At 45.4% G+C, this 27191-nt stretch overlaps 1 long non-coding RNA gene and 1 pseudogene across 1 annotated transcript in view; both read right to left on the reverse strand.

The window, feature by feature from the left end:
• Positions 1 to 23645, reverse strand: part of LOC140723918 (uncharacterized) — a 26229-nt gene extending 2584 nt beyond the window's left edge. Inside the window, exons 1-2 of the long non-coding RNA XR_012098003.1 lie at positions 23506 to 23645; positions 22197 to 22373 (exon numbers count right to left, since the gene is read on the reverse strand). This is a non-coding gene — a long non-coding RNA (uncharacterized lncRNA). The remainder of the gene's footprint in view (positions 1 to 22196; positions 22374 to 23505) is intronic.
• LOC140723911 (uncharacterized) lies at positions 6182 to 11674 on the reverse strand (annotated as a pseudogene).
• Positions 23646 to 27191: the final 3546 nt, after the last annotated feature.

Consider the following 27191-nt stretch of genomic DNA (forward strand, 5'->3'; position numbering starts at 1 on the left):
ACACACCCAATGACTTGACTTGGCCTCCACTGCTACCCATGGCAACAAATTCCACAGATTCACCACCCTCTGACTAAAAAAAATTCTTTGCATCTCTGTTCTGAATGGGCGCCCTGCAAACCTTACGTCATGCCCTCTTGTACTAGACTCCCCCAGTCACTCTCGAAATTGCATTCAGCAATGGGGATGGACAAATATCCAGCCTACATCTTATTGAAACTTTCTCTCCAATGTGAACCCAGTCGTGTGTTACAAGGTTAGATTACTGAGTGAATGCCTTCCCATATTCACAGCAGGTGAATGGCCTCTCCCCAGTGGAACACAATGATGCAGCCTTGGTGGAGACGGTTGAGAGAATCTCTTCCCAAAGTCTGAGCGGACTATCGGCCTCTAAGTGATGTGAACTCGCTGGTGTTTTAATAGATGAGATGATCGTGTGAATGCCTTCCCACATTCACAGGTCGAAGGCCTCTCCCCAGTGGAACTCACTTGTATGCCAGCAGATCAGATGACTGAGTGAATCCCTTCTCACAATCTGAGCGGGTGAAATCCCTCTCTGCTATGTGAACTGACTGGTGAGTCACTAGGTGAGATGATTTGTTGAATCCCTTTCCACAGTCTGAGTAGGTGAACGGCCCCTCCCCAGTGTGAACTCGCTGGTGACTGTAGGTTGAATGATCGAATGAATCCTTTTCCACAGTCTGAGCAGGTGAACAGCCTCTCCCCAGTGTGAACTCGCTGGTGTCTCTGTAGGTTAGATGACTGAGCAAATCTCTTCCCACTGACTGAGCAGGTGAAATCTTTCTCTGCAGTGTGACCTGACTGGTGAGTCAGTAGGTGAGATGATGTGGTGAATCCCTTCCCACAGTCTGAGCCACACAACCCCATCAGTTCCATTATCCAGATCACTGACAAACCATGTGAGAAGTAGCGGACCGAATACGGACCCCGGAAGACCACAAGTCACTGCTGGCCAACCAGAAAAGGCCCCTTTTATTCCCACTCACTGCCTCTTGGCTGTCAGCCATTCCTCTATCCATGCCAGTATTACTTCTGACTTTTATCCTGTTAAGCAGTTTCATGTGTGACACCTTATCAGATGCTTTCTGAAAATCCAAATAAATGATATCCACTGCCTCTCGTTTGTCCATCCTGCTTATGACTTCCTCGAAGATCTGTAACAGACTTGTCAGGCAAGATTTCCTTCTACAGAACCTATGCTGGCTTTGTCTTATTATATCATTAGTCTCCTAGTACCCCAAAACCTCAACTGTTATCATGACTCCACGCTTTCCCAGCCACTGAGGTTAGGCCTACTGGACTAGAATTTGCTTTACTTTGCCTTCCTCCCTTCTCAAAGAGTGGATTGACATTTGCAATCTTCCTGTCCCCCAGGACTATGCCAGGATCAAGTGATTCTTCACGTGTCATGACCGATGCATCTGTTATCTCTCCAGCAACCTCTCTCAGGACTCTGGGATATAGTCCATCTGGTCCAGGTGACTTATCCACTTTAAGAACCTGAGTTTGCCTAGCACGTTTTCCTTTGTAATAGCAATGGCACTCACTCCTGCTCCCTGACACTCACGGATCTCTGGCACACTGGTGGTGTCTTCCACAGACAAGACGGATGCAAAGTACCTATCAAGTTCATCTACCATCTCTTCCCCATTTGTACCCCATGAGTATCATTTTCCAGTAGTCCAATATCAACTCTCGCCTCCCTTTCGTATATTTTTATAACTGGTTAATATTATTGTATAGTTTGCTGTCATATTTCACCTTTCCCCTTATAGCTTTTATTTTAAATTTGCCTGTTGTTGGAAGTTAAAAGCTACCCAATTATCCAACCTACTACTCACTTTTAATACCTTATATGCTTTTATACAGTCCTTAACTTCCTTTGTCAGCCACGATAGCCTAGCCCCGCTGTTTGAGAACTACGTCTGTGGGACATATCTATCCTGTACATTATGAACTATTCCCGGAAACGTCAGCAATTTCTGCTCTAGCGTCATCTCCACCAGCATCCTTCTCCAATCCACCTGGGGAATCACCTCTCTCACGTCTCTGAAATTCCCTTTCATTCCATTGAGATACTATGCATCTTGCCTGTGCTTCTCCCTCACAAATTGCAGTAAGAATTCAATCATATTATGATCAAAGCCATTTCATTTGCATTCAATACATCCCCTCTTTTGCGATCTCATGCCAATCTGACTTTCCCAATCCTCCTGCAGATTGAAGTCACCCACTACAGTTGTGTCATTAAATTTATTACATAAATGCCAAAGATTCAGCAGGACCTGGGGCAGAAGTGAGGATACATGCTTTTACCAAGGAGAGAAGGTGTTTTTGAAGCTGAAAGGCCTGGAGGTAGATAAGACACCGCAGAATTCAGAAAGAGGTAACTGAAGAGATTGTGAAGGCATTAGAGTCATAAAACACTACAACACAGGAAAATGCCATTCGGCCAGTCTAGTCCGTGCTAAAGCATTAATCTTCCGAGTTCCAACAACTTCCACCTGGACCATAGCCCTCCATATGCTTCTCATCCAGTGACCTAAGCAAACTTCTCTTAAAGATTACAATCGTCCCTGCCACTTGCTCTGGCAGCTCGGTGCACACTCTCCCCGCCTCTGAATGAAGAAGTTCCCCCTTAGTTTTCTCTTCAAGTGATGAGTAATGATCTATCAGAAAGCACTAGATTTTGGAACGGTTCTGGTGGACCAGAAATTTGCAAATTCTACTCCACAAAGAGTGTGTTTTTTGGGTACTGTAATTGGGGAAACATGATGAAGTAGGCCAAAGTCAGCCGGATTCTTTCAAGGAAATCTTAACTGACAAATCTCTTGGAATACTTTGCGGAAATAACAGGCAAGATAGATAAAGCAGAGGCAGTGTATGTCGTTTGCTTGGATTTTCAGATGATCTTCAACAAGGTACCCCATGCAAGGCTTATTGAGAAAGTAAGGAAGCATGGGATCCAAGGGCACATTGCTTTGTGCATCCAGAACTGGCTTGCTCACAGAAGACAAAGAGTGGTTGTAGACTGGTCATATTCTGCATGGAGGTCGGTGACCAGTGGTATGCCTCAGGGATCGGTTCTGGGACCCCTACCCTTCGTGACTTTTATAAATGACCTGGATGAGGAAGTGGAGCGATGGGTTAGTAAATTGGCTGATGACACAAAGGTTGGGTTAGGTTGCAGAGGGATATTGATAGTCTGCAAACCTGGGCTGAGAAGTGGCAAATGGAGTTCAACCCAAAGAAGTGTGATGTGGTTCATTTGCTTCGGTCAAATATGATAGAATATAGTATTAATGGTAAGCCTCTTGGCAGTGTGGAGGAACAGAGGGATCTTGGGGACGGAGTCCATAGGACACTCAAAGCTGCTATGTATTTTGACTCTGTGGTTAAGAAGCCATACTGTGCATTGGCCTTAATCAACTGCAGGCTTGAGTTTAAAAGCCGAGATGTAATGTTGCAGCTATATAGGACTTTGGTCAGACCCCACTTGGAGTACTGTGCTCAGTTCTGGTCGCCAAACTACAGGAAGGATGTGGAAGCCATAGAAAGGGTGCTGAGGAGATTTACGAGGATGTTGTTTGGATAGGGGAGCATGCCTTTTGAGAATAGGTTGAGTGAACTCAGTCTTTTCTCCTTGGAGTGATGAAGGATGAGAGGTGACCTGATAGAGGTGTTCAAGAAAATAGACAATAGACAATAGGTGCAGAAGTAGACCATTCGGCCCTTCGAGCCTGCACCGCCATTTTGAGATCATGGCTGATCAATTCCTTATCAATACCCGGTTCCTGCCTTGTCCCCATATCCCTTAATTCCCCTATCCATAAGATACCTATCTAGCTCCTTCTTGAAAGCATCCAGAGAATTGGCCTCCACTACCTTCCGAGGCAGTGCATTCCAGACCCCCACAACTCTCTGGGAGAAGAAGTTTTTCCTTAATGCTGTCCTAAATGGCCTACCCCTTATTCTCAAACCATGCCCTCTGGTACTGGACTCTCCCAGCATCTGGAACATATTTCCTGCCTCTATCTTGTCCAATCCCTTAATAATCTTATATGTTTCAATCAGATCCCCTCTCAATCTCCTTAATTCCAGCGTGTACAAGCCCAGTCTCTCTAACCTCTCTGCGTAAGACAGTCCAGACATCCCAGGAATTAACCTCGTGAATCTACGCTGCACTTCCTCTACAGCCAGGATGTCCTTCCTTAACCCTGGAGATGAAAACTGTACACAATATTCCAGGTGTGGTCTCACCAGAGCTCTGTACAAATGCAAGAGGATTTCCTTGCTCTTGTACTCAATTCCCTTTGTAATAAAGGCCAACACTCCATTAGCCTTCTTCACTGCCTGCTGCATTTGCTCATTCACCTTCAGTGACTGATGAACAAGGACTCCGAGATCTCTTTGTATTACTCCCTTACCCAACTCGATACCGTTCAGATAATAATCTGCCTTCCTGTTCTTACTCCCAAAGTGGATAACCTCACACTTATTCACATTAAACGCCATCTGCCAAGTATCTGCCCACTCACCCAGCCTATCCAAGTCACCCTGAATTCTCCTAACATCCTCATCACATGTCACACTGCCACCCAGCTTAGTATCATCAGCAAATTTGCTGATGTTATTTTCTATGCCTTCATCCAAATCGTTAACATAAATGGTAAACAGCTGTGGTCCCAATACCGAGCCCTGTGGCACCCCATTAGTCACCACCTGCCATTCCGAGAAACACCCATTCCCCTCTACCCTTTGCTTTCTATCTGCCAACCAGTTTTCTATCCATGTCAACGCCTTCCCCCCGATGCCCTGAGCTTTGATTTTACCCACCAGTCTTCTATGTGGGACCTTATCAAATGCCTTCTGAAAATCGAGGTACACTACATCCACTGGATCTCCCCCGTCTAACTTCCTGGTTACATCCTCGAAAAACTCCAACAGATTAGTCAAGCATGATTTACCCTTGGGAAATCCATGCTGGCTTGGCCCAATCCTAACACTGCTATCTAGATATGCCACTATTGCATCCTTAATAATGGACTCTAGCATCTTTCCCACCACCAATGTCAGGCTGACAGGTCGATAGTTCTCTGTTTTCTCCCTCCCTCCTTTCTTAAAAAGTGGGATAACATTAGCCATTCTCCAATCCTCAGGAACTGATCCTGAATCTAAGGAACATTGGAAAATGATTACCAATGCATCCACAATTTCCAGAGCCACCTCCTTTAGTACCCTACGGTGCAGACCATCTGGACCTGGGGATTTGTCAGCCTTCAGTCCCATCTGTCTTCTCATCACCATTTACTTCCGAATGTCAGTCTGTTTCATTTCTTCTGTTACCCTATGTCCTTGGCCCAACCATACATCTGGGATATTGCTTCTGTCTTCCTTAGTGAAAACAGATCTAAAGTACTCATTAAATTCTTCTGCCATTTCTCTGTTTCCCATAACAATTTCACCCAATTCATTCTTCAAGGCCCAACATTGTTCTTAACTATCTTCTTTCTCTTCACATACCTAAAAAAGCTTTTGCTATCTTCCTTTATATTCCTGGCTAGCTTGCGTTCGTACCTCATTTTTTTTCTCCCCGTATTGTCTTTTTAGTTAAGTTCTGTTGTTCCTTAAGAACTTCCCAATCAGCTGTCCTCTCACTCACCTTAGCTCTGTCATATTTCCTTTTTTTTTAATGCTATGCAGTCTCTGACTTCCTTTGTCAACCACTGAGGCCCCTTTCCCCCCTTTGAATCCTTCCTTCTCTGGGGGATGAACTGATTTTGCACCTTGTGCATTATTCCCAAGAATACCTGCCATTGCTGTTCCACTGTCTTTTCTGCTAGGCTATCCTTCCAGTCATCTTTGGCCAGCTCCTCCCTCATGGCGCCATAGTTTCCCCTGTTCATCTGCAACACTGACACCTCCGAGCTGCCCTTATCCTTCTCAAATTGCAGATAAAAGCTTATCATATTGTGATCACTACCTCCTAATGGCTCCTTTACTGCAAGATCACTTATCAAATCCTGTTCATTACATAACACTAAATCCAGAATAGTCTTGTCCCTGGTCGGCTCCCGTACAAGCTGTTCCAAGAATGCATCCCGTAGGCACGCTACAAACTCCCTATGCTGTTGTCCAGCACCAACCTGATTCTCCCAGTTCACCTGCATGTTGAAACATTGATCAATGATCATTGAACAATGAGAGACATTGATCGTGTGGATAGTTCGAGGCTTTTTCCCAGGGCTGAAATTGCTAGCACGAGAGGGCATAGTTTGAAGATGCTTGGAAGTAGGTACAGAGGAGATGTCAGGGGTAAGTTTTTTACACAGAGAGTGGTGAGTGCTTGGAATGGGCTGCCGGCAATGGTGGTGGAGGCGGACACGATAGGGTCTTTTAAGAGACACCTGGATAGGTACACGGAGCTGAGAAAAATAGAGAACTGTAGGTAACCCTTGGCATTTCTAGAGCAAGGACATGTTCGGCATCGCTTTGTGAGCCAAAGGGCCTGTAATGTGCTGCAGGTTTTCTATGTTTCTAAGGAGCTGCACGTGAGGCTGCTGAACAGGATCACAGCTCATGGAATTACAGGAAAGAAACTTGTACTGACAAGGGAGAAAGAGTCAGAATAATGTGGGCAATTCTGTTTTGCTGTCGGTAACTAATGCTGTTCTGCAGGGGTCAGTATTGAGACCGCATCGTTTCATGTTAAATCTGAATGATATGGATGACGGAATTGATACCTTGGTGACGAACATTGCAGTTGATACAAAGATAGGTACGGGACAGGTAGTTTAGAGCAAAGCGGGAGTCTGCAGAAGGACTTCGATAGGTCTGGAGAATGCCAGCAAAGTAGCAGTTGAAATACAGTGTATGCAAGTCATGTAGATTTGGTGGAAGTAACTGGGCGTAGAAAAAAAATAAATGGGAGAAACTTGAAAAAATTAGAGGTGCATAAGTGCTTGTGAGTCCTTGAGCAAGAGGCGCTAAAGGTTTGCTTGCAGATGGAGTTGATTAAGGATGACAACTGCAATGTTAGCAATATAAGAGCAAGGATGCGATACTATAGCTTTATAACGCATTGGGCAGATCACTGTTGGTGTATGGTGAGCAGATTCCGACCTGTACTTCCGACTTATTATCTGAGCAAAGGATGTGCTTGTATTGGAATGGGTCCAGAGAAGTTTCAAAGAATGATTCCAGGAAGACCAAGAGTGGATGACCTGGATGAGGAAGTACGTGGGAAGGGATTCACTCAGTCATCCAACCCACAGAAATTTATCAATATCCACTGCTGCTGATTTCCACACACAAATAAATCAAAAGGGATATGCCTAATCAAAACGATAATTAATCGATCAACAGCCCCCAAACAACACGGCACAGCCGGACACATAACAGGGGACTTTACATCTCACAACACTGGATTCAGTTACGAAACCGGTGATTAATGTTGTTGTCCCACTGAAATCATAAGAAACGCACATTAAGGTGCATTTAAATGCGAGTGCATCCCCACAGCTGACGTCACACAGACCCCATCGCGCCTGACGTCACGCATGGGCTTCCCACACCGGGATCTGCCCTTACGTGCACAGCGTCTTACGTCATCCATGCGCTGGTAAGCTCGGGCTTTATCAGTTTAATAGCTGGGTTAATAATCACGTGACCAGCCCTCCCCCACCGCTGTCAACAGAGGATTCAGGGGCTGCTCTATTCCCATTGGTGCAAAGCGATGTCAATCACTTGTTACCACCAGTCGCAGAGGTGGACAAGTCCAGAGGGCGTTTCCCCCGCAGAGTTCGCCTCCCGCTCCGGCCTCAAACTCCACATCACAGCGGAGTAAATGTCCGTTTTTTGATTTATTTCCATTTCCCTCCAAGGGAAGTTGGGGCATTTGTGAAGCTTCTTCTGCGGCCGGAGTCTGATGTGTCGCCGAGAGGTAGGAGGAGACAGCTCGGCCCGTCGGTTTGATGCCAGTTCCCTCGGGAGGGAGAGGAGGGATTTTATTGAAAGGAAAAAGATGGTGTGAGAGGGGGCGGACAGGATGTTTGTCCCGGTGGAAATCTGTGGAAATGTCTGAGCCCACGATGGTGGCGAGCAGAGGGATTCACATTGGGGGGGGGGGGGAAACACCGGCAGATGGTTGACCTGTAAGTGGGGCCAATGACAGGGGTAGGAGGTGACTGGTTGGGGCAACACGGAGCTGCGGAAGATGGACATTTTATGCACAGAGGATTAACAAAGTGGTTAGAGAGTATTTGTTATAGAGTGTGCAATGAAGTTTCAATAGACTGATCCCTGAAATGGTTGGGTCATCATATGAAGGAAGATCAAATGTGATAACCCTTTCATTTAGAGAATCGAGGACTGAGAGGTGAACACATTGAAATGTACATCATTACCGGTTGAACCAGGGATCCCAGTCTCTGAAAAAGGGGGTGCATGCCTATATTTTATAATAAAACCCCTATTGTTTTACCTTTACCTCCTCTCCCAGTTTTATGGTTGCCCTGGTCCTTCACACCCCCTTACCTGCTTAAGATTCAGCCCATTACCAACAGTCAGCAATTCATTCTTTTTGGCTTTTCCTAATGCCTTAGGGGTTGGTGCTTCCAGAAATTTATAAATGTCCATTGCTGCTGATTTCCACACACAAATAAATCAAAAGGGATTTCCCCAATCAAATCGATAATTCATCGATCAATAGCCCCAAATTTGTACATATCCCAGACGCAGGCCCCAAATTTGTTACGAACCATAATGCTTTAGAAACAAGCCAGCAGCAATAGACTACACTTGGAGTCTGATTGTGATGTTAAATCTGTCTTTATTAGAATCTACTTGTAACATTGCAACTTAAACAAGATAAAAAGAAGTTAACAGTGTTAAATTTGTAAATGTGTGTAAATATAACTCCCAAACTATTGAGCTCAGGGGAAACAAGGCTTGGAGTCTTGAGATGGTAAAGTATGAAAGTTCAGTTCAGCTACAGAATAGGCGATAAGAGAGAGAGATTTGCAATCCAGGGTAAATGGCGAGAGAAGGCAAATATGTAGAATTCCTCAGGTTCCATGGTTGTAAAATGAAAGAACAGTCGCTGTAGATTTTATCCGTCATCATTCCAAATCCACATACGGATTATCACCAAAAGTGACTTGTCACAAGGGATATCGTCTTCAAGTGAACTACCACACCACACCCAGGCAAGGGTTAACACATAAGTGGTCTTCACAGGATACCCCAAATCAGATCCACTCCTATGGATCAAACAAGGTGACAACCACACATTCGATGTACATGAATCGATAATTAACCCACCATTGTGGGCATAGGAAACTTCTAAACAGTGACCCTTGGTCACTAGTTCCCTGGTTTCGATCCTTCCATTTTTCCTCCTTCGTCTCCAACTGACTCTGAGTGTCTGTGTCCTCGGTTAAAACTAAACAAGCTGCGAGCGATGTAAACAAGCTGCAAGTCAGACTGAGTCGGCATCCTAATCTCTGTCTCTCTCTCTTAAAATGACAGTCCACAGCAAAGGAAACCCAGGGATTCATAACAATGGCCAGTCCTCACTGTGAACTGACTGGTGTGCCAGTAGTTGTGATGACTGAGTGAATCCTATCCGATAGTCTAAGCAGGTGAACGGCTTTTCCCCAGTGTGAACTCGCTGATGATTCTGTAGGTGGGATGACTGAGTGAATCCCTTCCCACAGTCTGAGCAGATAAATGGCTTCTCCCCAGTATGAACTCGCTGATGATTCTGTAGTTGGGATGACCGAGTGAAACTCTTCCCACAGACTGAGCAGGTGAATGGCTTCTCCCCAGTATGAACTCGCTGATGACTCAGTAATGTTTATTGATTCAGAGAATCCCTTCCCACAGAATGAGCAGGTGTATGGCTTCTCCCCAGTGTGAACTGACTGGTGTGCCAGTAGTTGGGATGACCAAGTGAAACTCTTCCCACAGTCTGAGCAGGTGAATGGCTTCTTCCCAGTGTGAACTCGTTAGTGTACCAGTAGTTTGGATGATGCAGTGAATCTCTTCCCACTGACTGAGAAGGTGAAGGGATTCTCCCCAGTGTGAACTCGCTGATGTCTCTGTAGGTGGGATGACCGAGTGAATCTCTTCCCACAGACTGAGCAGGAGAATGGCTTCTCTCCAGTGTGAACTCGCTGATGTCTCTGTAGGTGGGATGACCGAGTGAAACTCTTCCCACAGACTGAGCAGGTGAACGGCTTCTCCCCAGTGTGAACTCGCTGATGACTCTGTAGGCTGGATGAATGAGTGAATCCCTTCCCACAGTCTGAGCAGGTGAACGGCTTCTCCCCAGTGTGAACTCGCTGATGTACCAGTAGGCTGGATGACTGAGTGAATCCCTTCCCACAGAATGAGCAGGTGTATGGCTTCACCCCAGTATGAACTGACTGGTGTGCCAGTAGTTGGGATGACCGAGTGAAACTCTTCCCACAGTCTGAGCAGGTGAACGGCTTCTCCCCAGTGTGAACTCGCTGATGACTGTGTAGGTGGGATGAATCAGTGAATCTCTTCCCACAGACTGAGCAGGAGAATGGCTTCTCCCCAGTGTGAACTCTCTGATGTCTCTGTAGGGTAGATGACTCAGTGAATCCCTTCCCACAGACTGAGCAGGTGAATGGCTTCTCCCCAGTGTGAAATCGCTGATGTCTCTGTAGGTAGGATGACAGTATGAATCCCTTTCCACATTCTGAGCAGGTGAACAACTTCTCCCCGGTGTGAACTCTCTGATGTCTCTGCAGGTCAGATGACTGAGTGAACCCCTTCCCACAGACTGAGCAGGTGAATGGCCTCTCCCCAGTGTGAACTCGCTGATGATTCTGTAGGTGGGATGAATGAGTGAATCTCTTCCCACAGACTGAACATGTGAATGGCCTCTCCCCGGTGTGAACTCGCTGGTGACTCTGCAGGGTGGATGACTCAGTGAATCCCTTCCTACAGACTGAGCAGGTGAAGGGCCTCTCCCCAGTGTGAACTCGCTGATGTCTCAGTAGGTGGGATGACTGAGTGAATCCCTTCCCACAGACTGAGCAGGTGAATGGCTTCTCCCCAGTATGAACTGACTGGTGTGCCAGTAGTCGGGATGACCGAGTGAAACTCTTCCCACAGTCTGAGCAGGTGAACGGCTTCTCCCCAGTGTGAACTTGCTGATGACTCTGTAGGTGGGATGACTGAGTGAATCCCTTCCCACAGACTGAGCAGGTGAATGGCCTCTCCCCAGTGTGAACTCGCTGATGTACCAGTAGGTTGGATGATGCAGTGAATCCCTTCCCGCAGACTGTGCAGGTGAATGGCCGCCCCCTGGTGTGAACACGCTGGTGTGCCATTAGGTCAGATGACCAAGAGAATCCCTTACCAGAAATTCAGCAGATGACCAGCCTCTGCCCACTGTGATCTGACTGGTGTGTCCACAGGTGGGATGCCCGACAGAATCCTTTCTCACACACAGAACAGGTGAATGGCCTTGCCCAGTGTGAACTTGCTGATGTACCTTCAATTGTGATAACCAAATGAATCCATTCCCACTGTCTGAGCAGGTGAAAGGCCTTTCTCCTCTGTAAGATGACGGGCTTGCTAGATGTTCAAATGACCATGTGAATCCCTCCCCACAGTCTGAGCAGGAAGGATGGTCGACTGAATCCCTTGCTCCACTTCTTAAATATCTAGACAGAGACAACAAAACTGGCATGTCGTGTTTGAGATTCCTGGAGACAAATTCCTTCTCGTTTTTAACCTGTAAAAGATTTACAAAATCCATCAATGGGTGTAGGACAACATTTCAGATGAGTTTACTTGAGATGCCATGGTTTGATTTGGTATCACACTGTTACAGTGAGGTTAAACCCAAGTTGCAAGATAAATCATCTCCTGACTGGGCAGAGTGCTGGTATCTGGAATGACCATCAATTCCCATATGCATTTCAAGTTCCAACTCCTTAAAGTGCAGGGTTACAAGCTGCAGCTGGATGCATTTCTTGTAAGTGAGGGCATCAGGGACACTACAGGTCTCCCCATCTTCCCTCCAATACCCCCTCTAATTTGTAATAACCAGTGTGTACATAAATCTTGCACTGTGCATTTTTTTACCCAGTGACAAGTTGTGCACAGTGAATTTTTATGGAGAGGTATTCATTTTAACAGCTGGCAAATCACTGTCGATAGGAACATTGATCTCCTCTGGGTTCGATCCAGTTCATCTGCATTCTCACACAACCTATGTAGCAGGCCTGTAATGAGTAATGAAGGATTTTCTCGCCAAAGTTTTTGCATATTGTCCATATGTGGTTTGCTTGCTAAGTTACGCTTTACAAAGTCAGATTTCCAAATATCACTCCACTTCTTCCCACTTGCAAATTCTCCAGCAACTTTTGCAAGACCAGAATACACACAAGTATCACCAGTTTCTGTATTCCCCTGAAGCCTCCCCCAATGACTGACAGTGGTGAACTCAGTGATGGCAATGCCAATGAATATGAAGGGAAGGGCAGTAGTCTGTCTCACTGGAGCCTGGCACATTTGGGATGTGAAAGCTACTGGCTGCCCAGGACAAAGGTGTTTGCCATCATTAAGTACCCAGAGAAAATGGGACAAAACATGCTCTCACGGGTAGAAAAGTCCAGAACAAGAGGAGGTTGAACAAGCAACAGGCACAAAATGCTGGAGGAGCTCAGCAGGCCAGGCAGCATCTATGGAAAAGAGTACTAATGCTGAATTCCTCCAGCATTTTGTGAGTGTTGCTTGGATTTCCAGCATCTGCAGATTTTCTGTTGTTAGTAATTGGAGATAGAACAAAGGTGATTTTCTCAACTGGTGATGTAAAATATTTTGTTCTCTGAGTTCCTAATCCTTGCATTTAGATCGCTGGAGCTCAGCTCTGTCTGAGAGATCCATCGGTTCCCATTCACTCAGCAGCCGGAAGCTCCCCGGGGCCCGTGTACGGATCGTGGGGATGAGAGAGAGGGAAGAGGGCAGGACTGTCCCGGGCTTGCTGGCCACAGTGTCTGGATTTCACAGGAATTGTCCCGAAGTCAGTGTTTAAGATAAAAACACGGAGAATCGCTCTTACCAGCACCCGACATTTTCAAGTCCTTCTGTGTACTGCACGCATGCGTGAAACTCAGGGACGTCCTCAGCCTGACGCCTGCGCATTTCATCGGCGCTTCAGCGCCGGCAAAATTCTTAAAGCATGGCCCTCTGGGTAATCACGGTGCCATTAACCATTTCTGCAAGCACCGGTTCAATGTCCATACCTCATTTTTTTTATAGTGTGTATAGAAAAAAATCTGCACCTGTTTTAACGCAGAAAGCGGCTCCCATAAACAATATACTCAATATCTATGTGTATCTAATGCCAAAGTAAAATGCAGATATAAAACACAGGAGATTCTGCAGTTGCTGGAAATACAGAGACGCACACACAAAACGCTGGAGGAACTCTGCAATTCAGAGAGCAACTAAGCAGTGGAGTACACAGTCTAGGCATGCTGAAGGGGCTCGGCCTAAACATTGTCTTTTTATTCCTCTCCACATTTGCTGCCTGAAATTAACCACCATTATTTCGGTCAACCAGTTTCCAAATGTTTCTGACCTTTCTTTTGTAGCCACATCCTGCCGGTCCGATTATTCCTCCTCGTAAACTCTAGACCCCATCTCTCCTTGCAGCCCCAAAGCCTGACTCAATCTGGCAACTCCTTGGTTTCTGACTCTGCACCATCGAAGATTCACTCGCTAGTCTGCTGTCAGACTTTAGAGGTGCATTGTGTTACGAGACAGCAGGTTCGCTTACTGTGAGTGTCGCTTTAAGTGCCTGAGTGAGGCGGGACTGTGACGTCAGAGACAGAGAGAGAGAGAGAGAACGTCAAAACCTCAGTGAGCTCATCGTCTTATTCACCCTGGAGAAATTCATGCAGGTGTATAAGATGATGAGAGGCATTGGTTGTATGGATAGCCAGAGGCTTTTTCCCTAGGGCTGAAACAGCTAATATGAGGGGGAATAGGTTTAAGCTGCTTGGAAGTAGGTACAGAGGAGATGTCAGAGCTAAGTATTTTAAGCAAAGAGTGGTGTGTGTGTGGAATGCACCGCCAGCGACGGTGGTAGAGGCAGATACAATAGGGTCTTTTAAGAGACTCTCAGATAGGTACATGGAGCTTAGGAAAATAGGTGGCTATGCAGCAGGGTAATTCTAAGCAGCTTCTAGAGTAAGATACATGGTTGGCACAGCAATGTGGGACAAAGCATCTGTAATGTGTTGTGCATTTATATGTTTCCATGAAATTCATGGGAAATCTCCTATCCCATGGAGTGGTGACTAGTTGCAACCTGTCATCTCAGGGAGAGTGAGAGGGGAATGGCAGGGATAGATTTTGATATACTGATATGGAACAGAAACATGGGCAGGAATCAGATGGGCTGAGTGGCGTTTCTAGTGTACACTGTGAGTGTGGTAGAGACAGTAAGTACCTGAGACACGGGATTTGATACAGAACTGATTTATCTTTCACAAATCCACAATATTAAATGCCAGTCTAGTTTAAGGCTAACATCAACTGAACAGACTCCTCCATTGCTCAGTGACCAGGGTTCAGTCCTGGGTGCGATGAGCAGCCGCAAGAACTGCAGAATCTGACAGTAACAGTCCCTCATGAACCTGCAGCTGCCTTCAGTCACTGTGCTGGCTAAACATTTAACACACAGATGATTTGAACTTCCTCCCTGATGCAGGAGCACTCAGACTGAAGGTGTAGGGGAGAAGGGAAAAAAAGAGATAATAAAGTTGTTTGCACCATTAGGGATAAACAGAGAGGAAGAGGTGGAAAGTTTCTTGAATGCATCTATTTTAATGCTAGGAGCATTGTAAAAAGGTGGATGAGCTTAGAGTATGGATTGATAACTGGAAATATGATGTTGTATCTATTAGTGAAACATGGTTGCAGGAGGGCTGTGATTGGCAACTAAATATTCCAATATTTTGTTGCTTCTGGTATGACAGAATCAGAAGGGCAAGAGGGGGAGGTATTGCAATGCTTGTCCGAGAAAATATTACAGCAGTGCTTTGACAGGATAGATTACAGGGATCATTTAGGGAGCCTATGTTGGTGGAATTGAGGAATGGGGAAGGTATAGTAACACTTATAGGGGTGTATTATAAACCAGCTAATTGGGAGCGAGAATTGGAGGAGGAAATTTATAAGGAGATAGCAGATATTTGTAGTAAGCACAAGGTTGTGATTCTGGGAGATTTTAATTTTCCACACATAGAAACATAGAAAATAGGTGCAGGAGTAGGCCATTAGGCCCTTCAAGCCTGCACCGCCATTCAGTATGATCATGTCTGATCATCCAACTCAGAACCTTGTACCTGCTTTCTCTCCATACCCCTGATCCCGTTAGCCACAAGGTCCATATCTAACTCCGTCTTAAATATAGCCAATGAACCGGCCTCAACTGTTTCCTTTGGCAGAGAATTCCACAGATTCACCACTCTCTGTGTGAAGAAGTTTTTCCTCATCTTGGTCCTAAAAGGCTTCCCCTTTATCCTTAAACTGTGACCCCTTGTTCTGGACTCCCCCAACATTGGAAACAATCTTCCTGCATCTAGCCTGTCCAATCCCTTTAGAATTTTATACGTTTCAATAAGATCCCCCCTCAATCTTCTAAATTCCAGCGATTATAAGCCTAGTCGATCCAGTCTTTCTTCATATGAAAATCCTGCCATTCCAGGAATCAATCTGTTGAACCTTCTTTGTACTCCCTCTATGGCAAGAGTGTCTTTCCTCAGATTAGGGAACCAAAACTGCATACAGTACTCCGGCTGTGGCCTCACCAGGGCCTTGTACAACAGCAGTAGAACCTCCCTGCTCCTGTACTCAAATCCTTTTGCTATGAATGCCAACATACCATTTGCCTTTTTCATCGCCTGTTGTACCTGCATGCCCACTTTCAATGACTAGTGTACAATGACACCCAGGTCTCATTGCACCTCCCCTTTTCCTAATTGGCCATTCAGATAATAATCTGTTTTCCTGTTCTTGCAACCAAAGTGAATAACCTCACATTTATCCACATTAAATTGCATCTGCCATGAATTTGCCCACTCACCTAACCTATCCAAGTCACCCTGAATCCTCTTAGCATCCTCCTCACAGCTAACACCGCCGCCAAGCTTCGTGTCATCCGCAAACTTGGAGATGCTGCATTTAATTGCCTCGTCTAAATCATTAATATATATTGTAAACAACTGGGGTCCCAGCACTGAGCCTTGCAGTACCCCACTTGTGACTGCCTGCCAATCTGAAAAGGTCCCGTTTATTCCCACTCTTTGCTTCCTGTTTACCAACCAATTCTCTATCCACATCGATAACATACCGCCAATACTGTGTGCTTTAAATTTGCACACTAATCTCCTGTGTGGGACCTTGTCAAAAGACATTTGAAAATCCAAATATACGACATCTACTTGTTCTCCCCTATCCATTCTACTAGTTACATCCTCAAAAAATTCTATAAGATTCGCCAGACATGATTTTCCTTTCACAAATCCATGCTGACGTTGTCCGATTATTTCACTTCTTTCCAAATGTGCTGTTATCACATTTTCACAACCAACTCTAGCATTTTCCCCACCACCGATGTCAGGCTAACCGGTCTATAATTTCCCAGTTTCTCTCTCCCTCATTTTTAAAAAAAAGTGAGGTCACATTAGCCACCCTCCAATCCTCAGGAACTAATCCAGAATCTAAGGAGTTTTGAAAAATTATGACTAATGCATCCACTATTTCTTGGGCTAATTTCTTAAGCACTCTCAGATGCAGACCATCTTGCCCTGGGGATTTATCTGCCTTTAATCCCTTCAATTTACCTAACACCACTTCCCTACTAACATGTATTTCCCTCAGTTCCTCCATCTCACTAGACCCTCGGTCCTCTACTATTTCCGGAAGATTATTTATGTCCTCCTTAGTGAAGACAGAACTGAAGTAGTTATTGAATTGGTCTGCCATGTCCTTGTTCCCTATGACCAATTCACCTGATTCTAACTGTAAGGGACCTACATTTGTCTTAACCAATCTTTTTCTTTTCACTTATCTATAAAAGCTTTTACAGTCAGTTTTTATGTTCCCTGCCAGCTTTCTCTCATAATCTTTTTTCCCTTTCCTAATTAATCCCATTGTCCTCCTCTGCTGGACTCTGAATTTCTCCCAGTCCTCAGGTGTGCCACTTTTTCTGGCTAATTTGTATGTTTCTTCTTTGGACTTGATACTATCCCTAGTTTCCCCTGTCAACCACGGGTGCACTACCTTCCCTGGTTTATTCTTTTGCCAAACTGGGATGAACACTTGTTGTAGTTCATCCATGCAATCTTTAAATGCTTGCCATTGCATATGCGTGTTGAGGAACCAACTAGAGAGCAGGCCATTCCACATTGGGTATTGAGCAAAGAGGAAGGGTTAGTTAGCAATCTTGTTGGCGAGGCCCCTTGGGCAAGAGTGACCATAAGAAGGTGAAATTCTTCATTACAATGGAGAGTGACACAGTGAATTCAGAAACAAAGGTTCTGAACTTAAAGAAGGGTAGCTTTGAAGGTATGAGATATGAATTAGCTAAGATAGACTGGCAAATGATACTTAAAGGGTTGACGGTGGATATGAAATTTTGCTACACTCATTTTGAACCCCTCTGTCTCTCTGCACTTGTTCCTATCCCCGTGTCACATTAGTTTAAATCCTCCTGAACAGCAGTACCTGAATGCAAACCTAAGCCTGGGGAATCGGGACCAGACTATTGAGAGCAATTTGTGGCCTGCTGCGGCACCTTCGCAGGAGACCAAGACTTTAATGATGGGAATCTGTCCCCCCAGTTCAATGCCCTACTGCTCCAATGCTTACCAACTAAGTTAGCCAACATGATTAAATCAAATAATATGGACTGGCCTGACAATGACCGAAATCGAATGCGACGAGCTTTGACATATCATTAGGACCCAACTTTCGAATCTCGATCAACCCCGAAGGGAACTAATATTAAAGGTGAATATGCTCAGCGGGAAGAAGGACGCAAGCGGGCTATATCTGAGGAACAGAAATGGGAGCAAAAACCTACCAAGGGACAGGTGGGGACAACAACCCGTTTAGAAATTGACAAGAAGATGCTTCCAACCATGAGTGCCAATCCTCAGGAAGAGCCCAATGTAATATTGCAAGTTGCTGGAAATCCAGTTCCATTTATGATTGATATGAGGGCAACCACAACCACTCTTGATCAGGAAATAGTATCAGAAAAGGGATTCCAGCTATCAGACGTTATAATCACTCTGTCAGGGTTCGAAGGCACGGAACGTACATATTCACATACCCAGCCACTCAGGTGGAATTCCAGGGGAACCAGTGTGAGGTTTCATTTACAGTCACCACCAGACGGGGGTGTAATCTAGCAGGGAGAGACTTGCTCTGTCTGTTGGAAATCGAGATTCTTTGCACAGACAATGCTGTCACCCTTGACAGGTGAACACCCGACAGCTTCTCCAGTTTCTGACGCCCAAGTGGAGGGCATTTAATTTGGACTCCACTCCTTCTGCCAGCAGCCGACCCTCATGTGACTCTGTGCTTTGACCCTACGGGGTGCGCCACTGAGGAAAGCCAATATTATGCACCCCTCGATGGACAGAAGTTCCCAGTCACGGTGATTAGAGAGGTTAAAGGAAGAAACGGTATTGCATTACTGGCCGAATTGCCAGATTTCCTTTGGCGACAGACAGAACAGGTAGTTCCCCATACCACCTTTAGCGTTTGCACTGGTTTCAAGCCAAAGAGCCCAGGGTTCCTGGCCTACACCCTAACAAAACAAGCCTCCAGCACCGAGGGAGACTGGCAAGACTTGGCCGCGGGTCTAGTCCAATACGGGAAGGAGTCTGAGGTGAAGACGGGATATCTGGTAAGACAACCTTTTAATAGTGTCCAATCCCAAGATGCTGTACCCCATCTCTGTGTAATTTCAGGCCAGGAAGTCTGTCGCACCAACTGTCTCCGTCTGGATCACCATGAAAGAAGGACAGACTCTCCCATCCATTTAGCAATATCCCCTCAATCCCGAGGCAACGTTTTATGAGGATGGAAGCTCTTTTGTGGATCCAGCAGGATAACAATATTCTGACTATGCAATAGTGATGGACAGTGAAGTAATTGAACAGGCCTCTTTTGAAGCAGCTGTCTCTGCCTAGAAGGCTGAGCTGTTTGCTCTGACTCATCCCTGTATCCCAGCAACAGACTAAAGTGGGAACGTTTACACAGACTTCCGTTATACATTTGGAATTGTACATGACTACAGGGCTCTCTGAGAACATGGGGATTCCTGACTTCCTCTGGCCACCCCGTTAGTAATGTCACCTTTGTAAACAACTTACTCACCGCTCTACAGCTACCTCGAGTTTTGTTCTTCTCAGGGGGACGCCTCTGAGGAGGAGTGAAAACTGTGGTCCCAGATGGGGGTGCCAGAAAGACCCCGACCTAGGTTTTTGGATCACCCCAGTGGGACAGATTTGTGTTCATACACAGTTTTTACCAATATTGGTCGATTAGATACATAATTGTACACACCTGGGAAAGGAGGTAATGGTTGGTAACCTGTACCCTGCACACCGGGTACGACTCCCTTGCCAGGTGGACCTTTTTGTGTCTACAAGTTGATTTTATTGAATTGCCTAGAGTACATTGCTATAGATACTGCTTAGATATTATAGATGTGTTTAGTAGATGGGTTGAAGCTGTTCCAACTACCAATAATACTGTTATGACTGTTGTGAAGGTATTATTACGGGAAATACTTCCCAGGTACGGCCTGGCAGAGATGCTGAGCTCTGACAATGACCCACACTTCGTGATGAAAGTAAACAAAGGTATACGTAATGAACTAGCTATCAAGCAACAATTCCACTGTGTACACCACCCACACGCCGCTGACACAGTGGAGAGAGCCAATGGCACTCTGAAGAGTAAATTGGCCAAACTAACAGTGGAGACTGGACTCGGTTGAAGGTCCTACCATCACCCAGTTCCAAATGAGGGTTACCCCACAGGGGAAAACAGGGTTGTCACCAGCTGAAATCATTTCTGGATGGTCCATGAAGACACCCTGGGGACTAAGACCTTGTGTATCATTGCTCCCAGAAAGTCTACCAGCAAAATTGGATATTCATACCCACGGGGAAGACGTGGGGAAATATATATGCCAACTAACCAAAATTTTCCAAGCATACATTCACAAGTACGACAGGCTTACAAGGAAGAGAACTACTCTGCAGAGAGGAGTGACTATCCCATCATGGACCTTAGGATATTTGTTTCCTGACAAACAACTGGGATTGAGGGAACCTTGGTCCCAATTGTTTGGACCATATTAGGTGTTGCTGACCATTTACATGGGTGTGAAACTGAAGGGGCAATCTCGGTGGATACATCAATTAGGTGCCAAACATCTTACTGAAGGAACTGTGTAGAAGGTCTCTCTCGGACTAATGGAAAATGTATTGGTTGTTAGTGGTGTTCATGTTTATGTCTTTGAGAGGGCTCACCCCAGCATCCAGGGGCCCCCATGTTAACACATTTCCGTCTTTCTGTTATACCTATGCTAAACAGTTAGAACTAGGGGCCTGCTGGGTTTGTGCTGAAATTCCACAGCATGGTAAAACTATGGTTCCAATGTCAGTAATCCCGCTCAACCAGAGTGAGGAACTCTCAGCCTGGGCTTTCTCAAATAACATCTGGGGAAGTGAGATGAGGACCTGTGGTCCAGACAGAGATGACTGTGGCTGTCAGTGTTTTGAGGGATGGTGTCTCAGGCCCCCATCAAACGGAACTTCCAATACTGGGAAACATGCATCCTGGCCATACTTGCAGGTGCCCAGCAGCCGAGAGGAATAACTGAGACTGATTGATTTTGGATGATTACTTTTCTCTCCTATGGAGTAGCCAGGAATTCATGAGAGATAATCAATTTGGATACAGCACTTGAGGAGCTGGCCACAATACAGCAGGGGACCTGACAGAAACACAGGCCCAAGTAACAGAAATATCCACTGAAATGATTGCAATCTGGCAAACAGTCATACACAATCGTACAGCTTTAGAGTTTATCCCAGCTGAGAAAGAGGGAAGCTGTGCTGTTATTGACACAGAATGCTGCACGTATATTCCTGATGAATCTACTAACATTACACCCCTCTCCGAGCACACTGCAAAGGAGATTGACAGCATCAAGAAAGTAGGGCAGGATTTACACGGGTTCACCAAAGGGTCGAAATGGTGATCTTTGAAGGCCTGTTTGGTAATATGTGGGGCATGATACTGCATTATGTCCTAATAGTTGTACACATCTCTGTTACAATTACTGTTATACACTGTCTTTACCCACTGATAAGTCAATGCTGTCGTCAGTTGCTTTCTCTGTAAAAAGTTACTGCATTGTTGATAATGTAATGATCAAACGGAGGGAAGGATAAAGTCTGTAAAATGGTTAACACTTCGTTAAACAATAGCAGTCTGTTTTTCTGAAAGAAACTGCTGATGATCAACCGATGTGCTGAGTCATGTTTCTTCTTGCGGGTAGCTAGCTAGGGTTTCAAGATGCTTATCTCCTTGTGCATTCACATGTAGAGATAGGATAGCTTCAGTCTATTCTGTGTGTGTAAACCATTATGACTATTTTGTAGTTTGTCTTTAGGGGCTCCAGCCTGTCATGTAGTAACTATCTTTGGCTCCAGCCTGTCTTGTGTGGGGGTATCTGGATGGATATATCTGTGGTGTAAGGGGAATTGTTAGTCAGTTAGTGGATTGGGTGGGAATAGTCACAGACTGTTCCTGTTTGAGCGACTAACTAAGTAAGCCCCAGGTGCTTGGAATAAAGAGTTTGTACCGTACAGTCTCTGAGTGACTTTATCCAGATTTGACTTCCACAGAGTGGGAGTGGTTTTAAAGGACTGGGCTGCTGGAAGCTCATTACCAGACCTGGAGTGATTGCAACTGGGTCTGACAGAGGCATAACTGGTTGTTCTGGGCACATTCAGTCTCACTCCAACTATATCCCACCTTCCCTTATACAGGTATGTAATGTCTAAAGGATCAGTGTTTGAGTAAATGAGACTCACCAAACTTTCTCCTGACTGAATCAATGGAATCTCAGAGTCTCTTGAGGCAGAGCTGTTCTCTCCAGTTAATGCTCTCAGTCCTCGGGCTGGTTCATTTGTTGCTGTTCCCTCATCTTCAGCCGTGGTTTGCTTCTAGTTGGGGTTTTTCTTCCAATAAACCTCTCACCGCAGGTCTAACTTTAACCAGAGAGATAATGAAGCACAATAACAATAAAAAGGAGAACCAAACATTTCTGGTTAATGTTACTAAGAACAAAACAATATGAGATAAGGAGGAGCCATCATTCAGTCATGGTAAGACATAAGGAACAGAATTAGTTGATTCGATCCATCTGATCTGCCCCACCATTTAACCACAGCTGATTTTCATTCCAACACCATATTCCTGCCTTCCTCCTGTAACCCTGAAGCTACTCAGCAATCATGAATATGTTAATCTCTGTCATAAATATACCCAAATGGCAGCTTCAACCAACCTCTGTGGCAACAAATTCCACAGATCAGACATCTTCTGGCCAAATTTTTTTCTCCACTCAGTTTTAACGGGAAGCTTCTTTATTCTGAGACTGTGCTGTCAGATCACAGTCTAATGGAAACATCCTCTCCATGTCCACTGTATCCAGGCTTTTCAGCATTTGGTAGGTTTACTTAACCAAACATCCCCCACCACCCCCACCGTCCCTCTGAACTCCATTGAGCACAGGTCCAAAACAATCAAATGCTCCTCATACATAACGCCGAACATTCCTGAGATTATTCTGTAAACCTTGTTCACAACAACTGTACTGAACACATTTCTAGGAATAGCAAACTAATTGGCACCAAGGTAATTTGCAGGGAAAAGTTGTGGTTACTTTATTGTTCAACTATCACAGAGTGAGCCATTTCCACTACCACATTAAAACCGGTACATTTCAGGAAACATAAACCAATCCAGAGTGAATGTAATAAAAAGAAATTGGAATTACCAAACTTCTCAGCATGTCAGGAACAGCTGTGGGGAGAGAAACAATCTTTACAGGTTCATAACATTTTGTCAGGATGACTTCATTTTCAGTTTTTAGTGCAGATCTCCAGCAACTTGAGATTCTGCCCGATTTCCACCACTTTAACCAGATTTGACTTCCACAAAATGCGAGTGATTTTAAAGGGCTGGGCTGCTGGAAGCACTTTACCAGACCTGGTGTGATTGTAACTGTGTCTGACAGAGGCATAAATGGTTCTTCTGGGCACATTCAGTCTCACCAACTATTTCCCACCTTCTATTGTACAGGTATAAAGGACCAGTGTTTGAGTTAATGAGACTCACCAAACTTCCTCCTCACTGACTCACTGGGATCTCCAAGTCAGCTGATTCAGAGGTGTTCTCTCCAGTTGATGCTCTCAGTCCTCGGGCTAGTTCACTTGTTGCTATTCCCACATTTTCAGCTGTGGTTTGCTTCCAGTTGGGGCTTTTCTTCCAATAAACCTCTCACCGCAGGTCTAACACTAACCAGAGAGCTAATGAAGCACATTAACAATGAAAAGGAGAACCAAACATTTTTGCTTAATGTTACTAAGAACAAAACTCACTGAAATTTAAACGTTGAAGCCAAATATAATCATCTCAATGAACAATCTTTTATTGCCCCTCACACATCGCAAAACAATATGGGATAAGAAGGAGCCATCATTCTGTCATGGTAATGCATAAGACACAGGAACAGGATTAGGTGATTTGATCCATCTGGGCTATAAACATGCAGGAGCAATGTGTGGTTAAGTGCCATGCTCAAGGTTACAACACACTGCCTGGCCTGAGGCTCAAACTCATGACCTTCAGATTGCTTAACCACTTGGCCACGTGCACATCACAGAAACCACTCTCCCCCCTAGACTTCCCAGTCCCTCGGTAAAGCAGGCAGTGAAATCAAAGATCCCCACAACCTGGGACGTTCTCCTTTCTCACCCACCCCAGTCCAGGAGGAGACACAACAGCCAGAAAGCTCAAGGACAAATGTGAGCAGCCTCAGGAAATGAGGCGAGTTGGGGGAAGTTAACGGGACTCAGTGACCAATGTCAGATTCCCCAAAACAACATAGAGGAAGCATCCTGACCCATCCGGGGACTCTGAGCACACACCACGTCATCTTGCATCACAAAGTGAAGGGTAGGGCAGATCTGCAGTAAACAGCCTCACGTGATCTGTTGGTGGGTCTCCCATTTCAACTCTGCGGCAATAGACAGCCTGGGCTCCAGGTTTGGATTGTTCAATGCAGATTAAGTGAAGTCTACACATTTTTGACCAGCCCAGATAATTTGAAAATAAATGAGTAATTGGTCCTCAGTTCGGGGCTCACGGCCAACATCGGATCTCCCCGCTTGGGATCGGTCTCAATACTCACCGATGGGAATGCAATATCTTCGACCCAGAGACAGTGATCCCGACCCCTGGCTCCCCCACCCAGGAGGTGAGGACCCTTCCCTCGATCCCACAGATGATGCGCTTCAGCACTGAGCGGAAAAGAAAACACCGACCAGCCGGAGTCTGTGAACATGCGCGGAGTGAGTGTCACATCATCCGGAGGGCAGGGCCTCAGAAACAGATGCACAGGTGCTGCCCATCTGCTGTTAAATGGGAGGGGCAAACGTGGTCACGTGACCAGTCGGGTCTCCCACCCCAGGCAGAGTTTTCCAGCTACCCACCATTCTGTGTAAAGAAACAAACTTGCTGCTTACATCTCCTCTCACCATAAATATATTAGACATTTCAACCCCCAGGAAAAATAGATTGTCTGTCCACTCAGAATCAGGTTTATTATCACCGGTGTGTGTCATGAAATTTGAAAACTGTGCAGCAGCAGTTCAATGCAATACATATTATAGAAAGAAAAAAAACCAAAATAAAATAATAAAAATAAACAACTAAATCATTTACAGTATATCTGGGACCCTTACTCTTTGTGATTTTGATAAATGACCTGGATGAGGAAGTGGAGGGATGGGTTAGCAAATTTGCTGATGACACAAAGGTTGGGGGAGTTGTGGATAGTGTGGAGGGCTGTCAGAGGTTTCAGTGGGACATTGATGGGATGCAAAAATGGGCTGAAAAGTGGCAGATGGAGTTCAACCAGGATAAGTGTTAAGTGGTTCATTTTGTTAGGTCAAACATGATGGCAGAATATAACATTAATGGTAAGACTCTTGGCAGTGTGGAGGATCAGAGGGATCCTGGGGTCCCAGTCCATAGGACACTCAAAGTTGCTACGCAGGTTGACTCTGTGGTTAAGAAGGCATATGATGCATTGACCTTCAACAATCGTGGGATTGAATTTAGGAGCCAAGAGGTAATGTTGCAGCTAAATGTGACGCTGGTCACACCCCACTGTGCTCAATTCTGGTTGCCTCACTACACGAAGCGTGTGGAAACCATAGAAATGGTGCAGAGGATATTTACACAGATGTTGCCTGGATTGGGGAGCATGCCTTATTAGAATAGCTTGAGTGAACTCGGCCTTTTCTACTTGGAGCAACGGAGGATGAGAGGTGACCTGATAGAGGTGTATAAGATGATGAGAGGCATTGATCGTGTGGATAGTCAGAGACTTTTTCCCAGGTCTGAAATGGTTATGAAAAGACAGCACAGGTTTAAGGTGCTGGGGAGTAGTTGCAGAGGAAATGTTATGGATAAGTTTTTTTACTCAGAGAGTGGTGAGTGTGTGGAATTGGCTACCAGCAACGGTGGTGGAGGTGGGTAGAATATGGTCTTTTGGATAGGTACCTGGAGACGCTGGAGAAAAATAAAGAAATACTAGCTTAGAAAAATAGAGGGCTATGGGTAACCATAGTAATTCCTAAGGTAGGGACATGTTGGCACAACTTTGTGGGCCGAAGGTCTTGTATTGTGCTGTAGGTTTTCTATGTTTCTGTGAATAAATAAAAATCGTGCAACAAAGAGAAATACAATATATTTTAAATGTGAGGTAGTGTTCAAGGGTTCAATATCCATTTAGCAATCGGATGGCAGAGGGGAAGAAACTGTTCCTGAATCACTGAGTGTGAGCCTTCAGACTTCTGCACCTCCTTACCTGCTGGTAACATTGAGAAAACCACATGCCCTGGGTGCTGGAGGTCCTTGATAATGGACGCTGCCTTTCTGAGACATGGCTTCTAATCCTCTGGTAATCTTATAAACGTCCATCCAGTCTCACCCCAGCAGGCACGGCTCCGGAGAAAACGACACAATTTTGTCCAACCTCCCGTTAAAGCTCATGCCCTCTAATCCAGGCAATATCCTGGTAAACCTTTTCTGCGCCCACTCCAAAGCCCCGACATCCTTCCGAGAATGGGAGCGACCAGAACTGTATGAAACACTCCAGATGTGGTCTAACTAGTTTTATAAAGCTGCAACACAACTTCCCGACTTTTGAACTCAATGCTTCAACTGATAATGACAACCATGCCATTTGCCTTCTTAACCACCCGATCAATCTGTGCAGTCTCTTTCAGGGAGCGATGAACCTGGAGTCTAAGATCCCTCTGATCATCAACACTGTTCAGGGTTTTGCATTTAACAGTGTACTGTCTCATACATTCGACCTACCGAGCTGCCAAGGTGATCATCACTAATCAAATCTCACTGAGATTTCTCAGGTCCTGTTGAATTTATTACCAAGTGCACAAGTACGGGAAGGTACAGGGACAGAGAAACACTGACTTGTAGCAGCATCACAGGCAAGTACATTCAGATAACACACGGAACACAAATTATACGATTCTCCGTCAGTAACAAGATAGAAACATGTTTTACTTCATCCTGCTAATAGGACCAGAACAACAGGGGCTGAGCGGCGGCTCATCTCAGACGGTTCGGTGTGAAGGTCTCACAACCCGGACCGACCCCGGCAGATCCTGTGAAGGAAGCGAGGCGAGGCCGCCAGTTCGGGAAAGTTCATCCCCTCCCCCTTCAGGTTTCCCCGATCACCTTGTGTTTCTCTCTCCCTCCCCACCACCACC

This window comes from Hemitrygon akajei, unplaced genomic scaffold, assembly GCF_048418815.1.
Source record: "Hemitrygon akajei unplaced genomic scaffold, sHemAka1.3 Scf000147, whole genome shotgun sequence".
Taxonomy (NCBI): domain Eukaryota; kingdom Metazoa; phylum Chordata; class Chondrichthyes; order Myliobatiformes; family Dasyatidae; genus Hemitrygon; species Hemitrygon akajei.